At 46.4% G+C, this 11,360-nt stretch overlaps 1 long non-coding RNA gene across 1 annotated transcript; it reads right to left on the minus strand.

Moving 5' to 3' along the window:
• Positions 1–950: 950 nt before the first annotated feature.
• On the minus strand, positions 951–4,310 carry LOC114708814. Its single transcript, XR_003736848.2, has 2 exons — positions 3,660–4,310; positions 951–1,195 (listed from the first exon to the last, which is right to left on the minus strand). It is a non-coding gene; the product is annotated as an uncharacterized LOC114708814 (long non-coding RNA).
• Positions 4,311–11,360: the final 7,050 nt, after the last annotated feature.

Raw genomic sequence — 11,360 nt, forward strand, 5'->3', positions numbered from 1 at the left:
CCAGGCCGTGCCTAATTGTGGCAGTTAGCATGGACACCGTGTACTGTGCCGCAGCGGGCCAGCCAATGCCTAATTACTAGAGTTTGGATTATAGTCTGGGAGTAAGTTGGCTGTGGACAGGTTCCTGTTCTGAACTGCAAACCCTACGGTTTATGTGCGAAAACTGCCCTGTTGTTCTGCAGAAAGCTTGGCAGTCCCTGCTGGAGCCAAGTCCAGGCTGGACTCCAACAGGCAGAATGAATGCACAGACCCTGTTTAGTGGGGTCAGCCAGAGGATGAGATACCTCAAATAGGAGAAACATTGGGCAATCAGTGACTGGAGAAAGCATAAAATTTTTATCTTTTTTTTTTTTTTAACCTATGAACAAAGCGTAAGATCAGGAGTAGGACAGAATTCTACTTTGCCTCTGTGGGAGGAGGGCCTTAATTGGCCTCCCCTCTGGTCACCTCTGTACATCCATGGCTGGAAAGTGAGTCTGAAGAAGACTGACCGGAAAGTCTTTTCAAAACTTGTAAAAGGGGGAAAATGAGGAAAGGCTCTAGAGAGACTGTGCTCCACGTGGGGGCCACAGAGCGAGAGGAGAAGGGCACAGAGAGATTCATTCTGGGCCGGGAGGGGCAGGGCCAGCGGGATAGCAAGGTTAGGCATGCTAACAGTTACATCCTGCCCCAGGCTGTGTTCTGTCATGTCTTCGTCTATTAAATTCAAGTTACTGGAAAGTATCCAATGAAAGATGTAATATATGAGAGCACAGCACATGTTTGGCATGTTTGAGAGACTTACTTGGAACTCATCTGGACCCAACATCTCCCTGTGTCTGAGCACAGGCCACTCACCAGGGCTTCAGAAGCGAAGACAAAGATGAGCCCTGGCGGCTGCATTACCATCTATGAAATCTATGAAATCATATCCTTAGCTGTTCACAAAAAGCTTCAATTACAGAGACCTGTTGAGTAGGACCAAAGTGTTTATTATTGGAGAACTTATGTAAAAAAGGGGCCACAGTGCACCATGGCCTTATCTGGATGCCACCGTGGCCGTCTCTGGACCTCTAGCCTGGACCATCGTGTAGCTTGTTTTAGTACAGGCACACCGATTCATCCATCGAGAGCGTAGAGTCTCTGAAGTCAGCAATATGAATTCTGGAGTCCTCCATTCCCTCCTCCAGGAGTTTCACCTTTCCCTGGTGGTCCTCTGAGCAGTGTGAAAAACAACCAGAAATAGCCAATTTAGGGCTGCGTTATATTTAATAAGACCAAGCTGTCAGATAGTCTCATGGAGCCATGAAATTCATGGGCAAGGCAAAGCAGCATGCCTAGGTCACCAGGCTGGTGTCTGGAGAACATGAAATGCTCAGGAAAGAAAAACTGTTTAAAGGGGTCCCAGGTCACAGGGCATATTCCAGATCTACCCTGAAAATTGTAATGACTTTAGAACAGGGATCCCCATTTCCCTCTTCGATTAGGGGCCTGTACATTATGTAACTAGGCCTACTTTGGATCTTAAAAGAACTAGGGGGTGATTCTCCAACTCCAAAGCCTGCTTCACGAAAACCCACACTTCTCAGAGCATTCCTAATATATTGTAACTCTAGAGTATCAAAATTTGAGCAGGTCAGTGTCAGTGGTGTCTTTTAAACTGCATTTCTCTTATTTTTCTTTCATCTGAATGAGCCCCAAACACCTTTTCATAACCCATGTGACTGTTGTAACAGGGAACCACAAACTCCAATGTTTTTACATCCTCTCTCAAATCACCCAGAAGTAACAAAGATGATGTGGGAAGGGAATCTTGGCTGAAACAGGAAGTAATGAATATGCCCAAATCTTGTCTTTAAAGGAAGGATTGACACTGAAGAGCTCAAATATATCTCTCCAGGAGCAGGACTAGGAATAAATAATAGGTAACAGGAACAAGTACTTCTAGAGGCCGACCTCCCTTTAACCTGTCTTTGGCATATGGAAGCTGAAGACAGGACTGAAAAAGAGAGTCTCTTGTTCAAAACAGTTCAGATTTTCAACACAGTGACTCCAGAGCAGAGAGCCAGGCATGGGGCGCCATGCTGCCACTGAGTCCCATTCCCTGGACAGCAATCTTGGGCATACCCAGATCATGCACTCCACAGAATGAAGCCTTGGAAGAACTGTAGGCCAGGTAAGCCCTTCGTTTCTGTAAATGTATTCTAGGTCCACTTAGAATAGACAAGGTTCCTAGGTGAGAAGCAAGGGGATGGGATAAATCTGTTCCTAGGAACCGGGTTAGAGTCATCCTGAAGGTAACAGTCTTCTTTTGTGGCCTTGAGAAAGTTCTGAATTAACTACTTCATGAGGCTGTGCAAACTCTACAGTCCCTTCAAACACAGACAGCCCCAGAGCCTGAACTTGAGAGTGTTCTGGGTAATTGTTGGTTGTGGCAACTTCAAACTTTATTACATTACTCTCTTCAAACAAAATGTTTCAGCAAAAGAATATTTTGCCATTGTCTGTTACCTTTTAGGTTTTCAACACTTTTTTTTTGTTAAAGCAAATGTTGCAGTTTGAGAAATACTGTCACAATATTTAAATCTTAATATATATCTGAGACTGTTAGAACTGCTGTGGACAGGGATCACAAGGCTGTCACAGAAGTGTCAGAGCAAAAAAGCAGAGTCTAAAATAGGCAAACTATCATTCTATTTCTTTCTGGATGGTCCCCCAAGGTCAGACCTCTCTCTGATGACCAAGACCACAGTTTCTCAAAGCCCTATTCCCTTGATTTTTCTTCTATACAAAGTCTGTCCTTCCTTGACATCTGTCCCGGAGGGCAGACTCTTTTCTACACTGCATAGGTGGTCTCTCAAGCAACTTTGTCACCACATTGTTTGGTGTACAGTGGCAGCTGGTGACAGAGCCATCTGCTAGGGAAGGAACAGTTTAAAGACGGACATGAACAGTGTCACACGCACGTGTGCAGAGGAGATAAGAGCCAGGGTAGAATTTCAGCCTCGATATTCTTCCTTTCATAAAATAAAGATGCAGCGCCTCCTGGGTCTCATGGCGTTGGCATCTTCAGAACATGGAGACAGCCGAGGTTTCGAAGTAGGACTCAGGAGTGTGCTATGTAGACACCACACACCTCAATGTTGAAACCCCCTAGGTGGTGATTACAGACACCAGGCTACGTCAAGGAGGGCGAGGGAGGGACCTCCATCTGATCCCTGCTCTCTCTCTTCCTACTCTCATGGCCCCCATGGGTAACATTCACATGTGCTCGTGACTGAGACAAAAGTTGAGTGAGAAAAATCATTATTCTGAAACATCTTTACATAGATCCTCCCCTGAAGTCTCTGGGGAGCATCTCTCAGATAACCAGATCCCCTCCACCTTCGTGGTTCATGAGTATCCCCAAATCCCGGTTTAGTTTTAGCCACAGTTCAGTCCTCATCTACCTTAGTTCTTGGCTCTGTGACCTCACTGGCCTTACTGCCATCATAAATGACACCATGTCGCCTTGGCACTTCAAATCCAAAGTCACGTGGTCTGAGAGTTTAGAGAACAGGTGTCATCATCCAGAAAATACAGTGAGGACAGGATGTAGATTCAACATCCCAAGTATTGGCACCTCTAAGCCCTGCCCACAGCTTTTGGCATTCCAGGCTCCTGGTGTTTCCTAGAGTTACCTTGACACTTTGGCTTCTTTCTGCATTGATGAATCAGCAAGAGGAGGAGACAAAAGAGGAAGCAAGGTCCCAGGCTGAAACCCAGGATACTTGTCACAAAGAAGATCCCAGGCCCAGGGTTTGAATGGACTTCTGGAAGGAACATATTTTAAATATGGGGATGACAAGGAGGATCCTGTCTCTACTGATGATGCCTGTGGGTATTCAGGGTGATGAAGTCACAGCTTCAGGCACAATGGGAGATTGTGAGAGCCTGGTAGCCTCCTTGAAGGAAACAGGTCACTGGGCCTTAGAAGGCTAAATTTGTTCCTGGCCCCTTCTCTGTCTGTGTTTCCTTGGTAACCCTGAGACAAACAGCTTCCTGAGCCACATCCCCCATGCTCTTCATGCCTCTCCACAAGTGCAAACGCAATGAGACCAGCTGATTATGAGCTGAAGCTCCAGAATTCGCGAAACCAAACAAATCTCTCCTTAAATCATTCATCTCAAGTACTCAGTCACACCCAGCAGGGCAGGCTCCCATTTCACCTAGTACTGAAATGTGTCTGCTCCAAACAAGCATTTTTGAAGGGACGTCTTTGCACCTCTCTCATACATTAAGCTTGCCAAAGCAACTCACAGAGAGCTACCACAGCAGAAGTGTTTTCTCTCACAGTTAAAGAGGCTAAGGGGCCTGAGGAGATGGCTCAGTGGATGAGAGTGTTTGCACTGCAAGCATGAAGACCGGATTTCTAATCCCCAGAACCCACATAAAGAGCTGGCACAGCTGCTCATGCCTTTGACCCTAGCATTGGGAGGCAGGGACAGAGATTCTGAAAGTTTGCTGGACAGGCAGCCTGGCTGGAATTGGTGAGCTTCTGGTTCAGTGACAGAGCCTGTCTCAAGTCCATAGGACAGGCATCTTACTCTGGCTTCCACATGTGTCCACAAAGCAGCAGTTGTAAACTTACAAGCATGTATCCCCTGCCCGCACATTCCACACAGCCTCACACAGTCCTGAATCATAGTGTCAGTATGCCACATTCCCTCCTGATGTCTACAGAAGGATACTTCGTGCCTCTTCCCAGCTTCCAGCATTCTGTCCAGTGCTGTCCAGCAATTCTGGGCTAGTTTTGGCTTATGGAAACATTATTCTGTGTCTGCCTCCATCTTCACACGGCATCTTCCTTTGTGCAGAACTTACCTTCACACGGTGTTCCTCTCTCTGTGTCTAACTCTCCTCCCCTTGTAAGACTGTGATTCATTGGACGATAGTTTACCCTTATCCATTATGACCTCACTTTTTACAGCTATGAAGATGCTGTTTCCAAATGAGGCCACAATCTGTAGTTCCAGATGACAGGAATTTTCTGGGGCACATGATCAAGCCTAATACATATTTCACTTTTGAGATGCCAATGAGTAATTGTCACTTACTGAACTTCAATCCCCAGGGCCGATGTCTCCACTAACCAGATCATTTCATTCTTGCATCCTCTTCACCCTGATTGTCTGTCTCACCATGAAAGTAGCACAGGACTACATAGCATAAGAAAGCATAGCATAGGATAGCACAGCACAGCACAGCACAGCACAGCATAGCATAGCATAGCATAGGATAGCATAGCATAGCATAGCACAGCATAGCATAGCATAGCATAGCATAGCATAGCACAGCATAGCATAGCATAGCATAGCATAGCATAGCACAGCATAGCATAGCATAGCACAGCACAGCATAGCATAGCACAGCACAGCATAGCATAGCATAACATAGCATAGGATAGCATAGCATAGGATAGCATAGCATAGCATAGCACAGCATAGCATAGCATAGCATAGGATAGCAAGCATAGCATAGCATAGCATAGCACAGCACAGCATAGCACAGCATAGCACAGCATAGCATAGCATAGATAGCATAGCATAGCAATAGCATAGCACAGCATAGCACAGCACAGCATAGCACAGCATAGCATAGCACAGCATAGCATAGCACAGCATAGCACAACATAGCATTGCATAGCATAGCATAGCATAGCATAGGATAGCATAGCATAGCATAGCACAGCATAGCACAGCACAGCATAGCACAGCATAGCATTGCATTGCATAGCATAGCATAGGATAGCATAGCATAGCACAGCACAGCACAGCACAGCACAGCACAGGACTCCATAGCATAGCATAGCATAGCATGGCATAGCGACTCCTTGCCTCTTCACTGAGCTTTCCCCAGCCAGAGTTCTCATCCCAAGACAGGCTCAGCCTCCTTAGATAGCCAGAGTAGAAATATACACAGAAAGTACAAAAAACAAGGCATTCCTTTAGTTATCCATGAATACAGAAATCTTGGAAGCATCATAAATGATATAATCTAAGTGAATTATGTTCATATTTTTTTATCCCCAGTACAATTGGTACCAGGAGCCTTGGATCTGCAGCAATCCGTGCTTAGAGTGGATGTTCTCAGAAAGCTGTAACTGAGGTGACCGGATTCATCCTGAGTGTGAGCAATACTACTTCACAGGACAGGGTCTCAGACTTAATAAAAAGTGAAAAGGCAAAGGTTAGCTTAGCATGAGCATTTCCCTTCTCTACTTTCTGGTCGGCACTACTGACCAAGCTATTCCTTCTGTGTTACCTTCCCCACCTCAGTAGACTGTATTCCTCCAAACTGCGAGCCACAGCAAACCTCTCTCTAACGTTGCTCCTTCGTCAGGTGTTTGGTGTCCAGCGTGAGAAGAAAACAATACACACACAATGCACGAACGGTCCAGGACAGGCTGGGAACCAAAATTTTGAGCCCCAAGTAGTAGAGTCTCTGGATATTTTTAAGCACTTCACAGCTGTGCAAATGGAGGCACTAGGCCTTTGTATCCATGCTGGAAAGAGCCACCAGACGAGGACAGTCCCAAGCACATCCACACACACCATCCTCTATAGCAATTGGGTGTCTGTTTCACTGCAGCGCCCTCTGATTTGCTTGCTTTGTGCTTTAAGGATCCATGACTTATTAAGCTCTGAGCGCGTACTCTTATTGGATGTTGGCATGCTCCTTATACGTAGAAAACTTCCAACAGGAGTGTTAGCAGGACAAGCTGCAGGCCCAGCCCTACATTTGGCACTTGGCCTCACAGCCTTTGCTTACTCCTTGCCTTCTCCATCACCTTCTACATTTTCCTCACACTCTGTGAGTGCCCTTGCTGGTCAAGGTGGTCCACCTGATGGGGTCACTCAGATTCCAAAACTCTGGTCACCATGTATACTTCTCAGGTTGTAGGAGTTGGACATTTATTAACAAAATGAGGGAAGGGAGGGTCACCAAATAGTTAGAGAAGGAGAGGAGAAACTGTGTGGGCCAAAAATAGTAACTAACTAACTAACTTCTGAAGATGGAAGAGGAAGAAAAGTATTCTTTAAGTGAGGTAGAAAAACTCACTAGAAACCACGGAGACCAGAAGTAGGCAGCACAAACATTCACTGAGTGTTAAAAGAGTAGACATGCTAATTTGGATTATAGGGAAGCTATCCTTTTGATATACAGAATAAATAGAGACACTTTCTGATGAGGGGAAATGTCAGAGCTGTGGTTAACAACCTGCCCTGACAGAGGGCTGAATGAAGTTATTCAAATGAGAGGGGGTTGTCTTAGGGTCTCTATTACTGTGAAGAGACATCATGACCATGGCAACTCTTACAAAGGAAAAACATTTAATGACGGTTCATTATCATCATGGTGCAACCTGGTGGTGTGCAGGCAGACACAGTGCTGGAGAAATAGCCAAGTATCCTCCATCTTGATTGGCAGGCAACAGGAAGTGGTCTGAAACACTGGGTGGTGTCTTGAACATGTATGAGACCTCAAAGCCACTTCCACAATGACACACTTCCTCCAATAAGACCACGCCTACTCCAAAAGGCCATACCTTCTAAAAGTGCCCTTCCTTTGGGGGGCATTTTCTTTCAAAGCACCACAGAGATGGAGCAAAAGGACATTGGGAGCATCTACAGTGAGGAGAGAATGGCATGGGTCAGCACAGAAGCCCGTGGAACAGGCTACCCTGGTTCTCTTGAATTTAAAGAACTATGTTTGCCAGTTGAAACCAAAATGTAATGTTACTTGGTATGGTTCTCAATCTATGTAGGGGAATATTTAAGCAATTATTTCATAAATGACCTCAAAAGGAAAACTTCTGTGTGCTGTCTGGTTTTATGTCAACTTGACACAAACTAGAGTCATTTGGAAAGAGAGAACCTTAATTGATAAAATGCTCCTACCAGACTAGTCCATGGGTAAGCCTATGGTACATTTTCTTCATTAGTGATTGATGTGGGAAGACCTAGCCCATTGCGGGTGGTCCATCCCTGAGCTGGTGGTCCTGGGTTCTATATGAAAGCAGGCTGAGCTATTCTTGAGGAGCAAGCCAGTAAGCAGCATCTCTCCATGGCTTCTGCATCATCCTTTGCCTCCAGGTTCCTGCCTTGACTTCCTGGTTGATGAATAGAAATGTAAACCGAAATAAACCTTTTCTTCCCCAAGTTGCTTTTGGTCACAGTGTTTTATCACAGTGATAGAACCCTAACTAAGACATTATACATTCTTGTAAAGGAAGTCAAGTATCTTTACCTGCTGAGCCATCTTGCCGGTCCAGATTGCTGAAAAATGTTCTGGAAAGCTGCAAGAAAGATGTCAAAGGGGAAACGGAAGAATTAAAAAGAGAATGGACAGAAAACAAGTAGTAAAGAGTGAGATACAAGCCCCGACATACTGATGTAGAAGAAACTCAAAGTAACAAAATTGTTGTTATAAAGGATTTGCTAATAGATTCACTTAGGAGACATTAAGTCACACAAAGTAGAATTTAGCTAAGGGAGTGCTGGTTCTGAAATATGTCAGAGATAAATAATATGCTAACCAGGCCTGTTGGAGATAAGCAAAAACATGCTAGAATGCAAATGTTTGCTCACCAGGACTGACCATCCATCAGATGCATCCCCAAAGAGCATGCTTCCACCAGGCAGCTCAGAGGGGTAGCTCTGCTTACCTTGAGCATACACTAGGACAGTGAAGAGGAGAGAAGAAAGTCCCCAAAGGAAGCAGAATCCATGCTTGGACACTTTGGTCCTCCTGTCTTCAGGTCCCAAGCTTCAGCTTCCTCAGTGTGGGAAACCCTACCAGCCCTTAATATGGCTCCGGCAACAGGAGAAGGCTTATATAGCCCCACACTCTGACATGGCCGTCTTCCGGGAGCCAGCTGAAACTATTCAGTCTTCATAAATAAGCTGCCCATTTTCAGACAGGAGTACACACGGCGGGATTGGATGGTGAAGGTGGTCATGGCGGCGACGACATGTGTACATGTGATGAAGACCGACATGAGAACCTTGCTGCGTCCGGAGAAAACCTCCCAATTAGAATCTACGATTACATCCAAATGACTTCTCACCTCCAGTCTGAGCCTGACATTGAGTTTTTGTCTTCTTTTGCTGCCCTGTGGACCCACACCCATTTCCGCTTAGCTGTAGTTTTTCTTCTAGTCCTGGTTGTCTACAGAATGCTGTCTTTCAGCCCGGGTTGTTGCCTTCTCACCTCCTGGGAAGCCGGCCCTCTAATTCCACTGCTGCAGCAAGACACTGATACAAGTGTAGGTGATCATGATGGGAGGATATTAGCATTGAGAGAGAACAGAAGTATGCACAGCCTTCTCAGAGACATCAAAAGGGCCTCTCAAGATCTCTCTCGAACTCTTCTGTGACATCCTAGTGAACCAGCTGCTTGGAAGAGCAACGTTCCTGTGAATGTTTCATGGCGAGCAATCTTATTGCTTCCTGACCCCGTGAGAAATCTGGTTCCTGCTGGGTGTGTGGTTCAGCGGAGCTAGAACGCCCGTGTTCGAGCTCTTGAGGTGCAAACCCTGCGGCTCTGTGCCTGGAGACCTGCTCCTCTCCGTGTGGCATTGGGCCCGGATGCTGTTGCAGGGTTCCCCACCTCCCTCCACCCTATTCACCCCTACACCCCATTTCAAGCCCTTCCAGTCAGCATCCCTGCCCCTCCTCTCTGGGAGACTGCACCTTCCGAGAAGAAGCAGTTCTGATCTTCACTCTCTCATTACTTGTCTTGGAACCTCAGGTTCATGGAGGTTTGGCTACAAGCCAATGCGCCTGTCCTTTCCCAGGCTTTGCTTTCAGAGGTGTTGGTAGACTCTCAAAATGTACACAGTATTAACCTTATGATGACATTGGTCTCTCGAGCGAATGAGTTTCTTATTAGGTTAAAAAGGGATTTTTCCTCCCAGGGAACTTTTTCTAAGCTTGTGTTAGAGCATGTTAAAGTTCTCAGCACACATGAGTTGGTATGTGTCTGAGTGTTCCTGCCTGCATGTATGTCTGTGTGTATGTCAACATTCATGCTGGCATGCATGTCAGCGTGGGCCTCCTGCCTGGGTCGGCAGCTTCTGGTGAGTTGTGAAGCTCCCTGCACAGCTGTGAGACTTAACCCTGGTTCATATCGGGTTCAGTCTCAGGCTCATTGCTTCTACTGTGAGCTGTGGAACGGCTTGTGCCTGTTGGCTTCTGGGGCAGCTCGGCCCTCCTCCCTGGGTCTGCAGCTCCTGCCATCCTGGGCTGTGGAGCTCCCAGTGCGTCTGTCAGCCTTACCCCGTTCTGCGTCCTCAGCTTGCACTGTGAGTTGTGATACATCAGACTTTTGCAATTCTGTGCTTTGAGGATTTTTTTCCCCTCCAGAATTTGCCTTCCTTAATTTTCAATCAGTTGTTATCTGTTTTTTTTTTTTTTAAAACCCACACCATTTATCAATTCAATAAAATAAGCTGAGTTAGCCCCAGTGCTTCAGGCCTATAATCTAAACTACTCAGGAGGCTGAGGCAGTAGGATCATAAATGCAAGGCCTGCCCATGCCAGCTTAGTGATATTCTGTCTCAAAAAGCAAAAGCAAAAGCCAACACTAAGTGTGATGGTTTGAAAGAAATGGCCCCCACAGGGAGTGGCACTATTAGGAGGTGTGGCTTTGTTGGAGTAGGTGTGGCCTTGCTGGAGGAAGTGTGGGTGTGGGCTGTGCGGTCTCCTTGCTCAAGCTATGCTTGGTGTGACACTCAGTTCACTTCCTGCTGCCTGCAGATGAAGATGTAGAGCTCTCAGCTCCTTCTCTAGCCTCCTCATGTCTGCCTGCATGCCACCGTGTCTCACCAGGATGATAATGGACAAAACCTCTGAAACTGTAAGCTGCCCCAATTGAATGCTTTCCTTTATAAGAGTGGCCATGTAAGCCGGCGGTGGTGGTGCATGCCTTTAATCTCAGCACTCGGGAGGCAGAGGCAGGCGGATCTCTGTGAGTTCGAGGCCAGCCTGGTCTACCAAGTGAGTTCCAGGAAAGGCGCAAAGCTACACAGAGAAACCCTGTCTCGAAAAACCAAAAAAAAAAAAAAAAAAAAAAAAAAAAAGAATGGCCATGGAAGGAACATCAAAATCATGATGGGAAAACGTACAGAGACGGCCAGCCAAACTCATGGAAACGCACGAACTGTGGACCAACAGCTGTGGAGCCCCCATGGTGCTGGACTAGGCCCTCTGGATAGGTGAGACAGTTGTTCAGTTTGAACTGTTTAGGGGGCCCCCAGGCAGTGGGATTGGGATCCGTCCCTGGTGCACGACCCGGCTTTTTGGAGCCCAGTGCCTATGCTGGGACATCTTGTTCAGCCT

The sequence above is a fragment of the Peromyscus leucopus genome, chromosome 3 (genome assembly GCF_004664715.2).
Source record: "Peromyscus leucopus breed LL Stock chromosome 3, UCI_PerLeu_2.1, whole genome shotgun sequence".
Lineage (NCBI taxonomy): Eukaryota > Metazoa > Chordata > Mammalia > Rodentia > Cricetidae > Peromyscus > Peromyscus leucopus.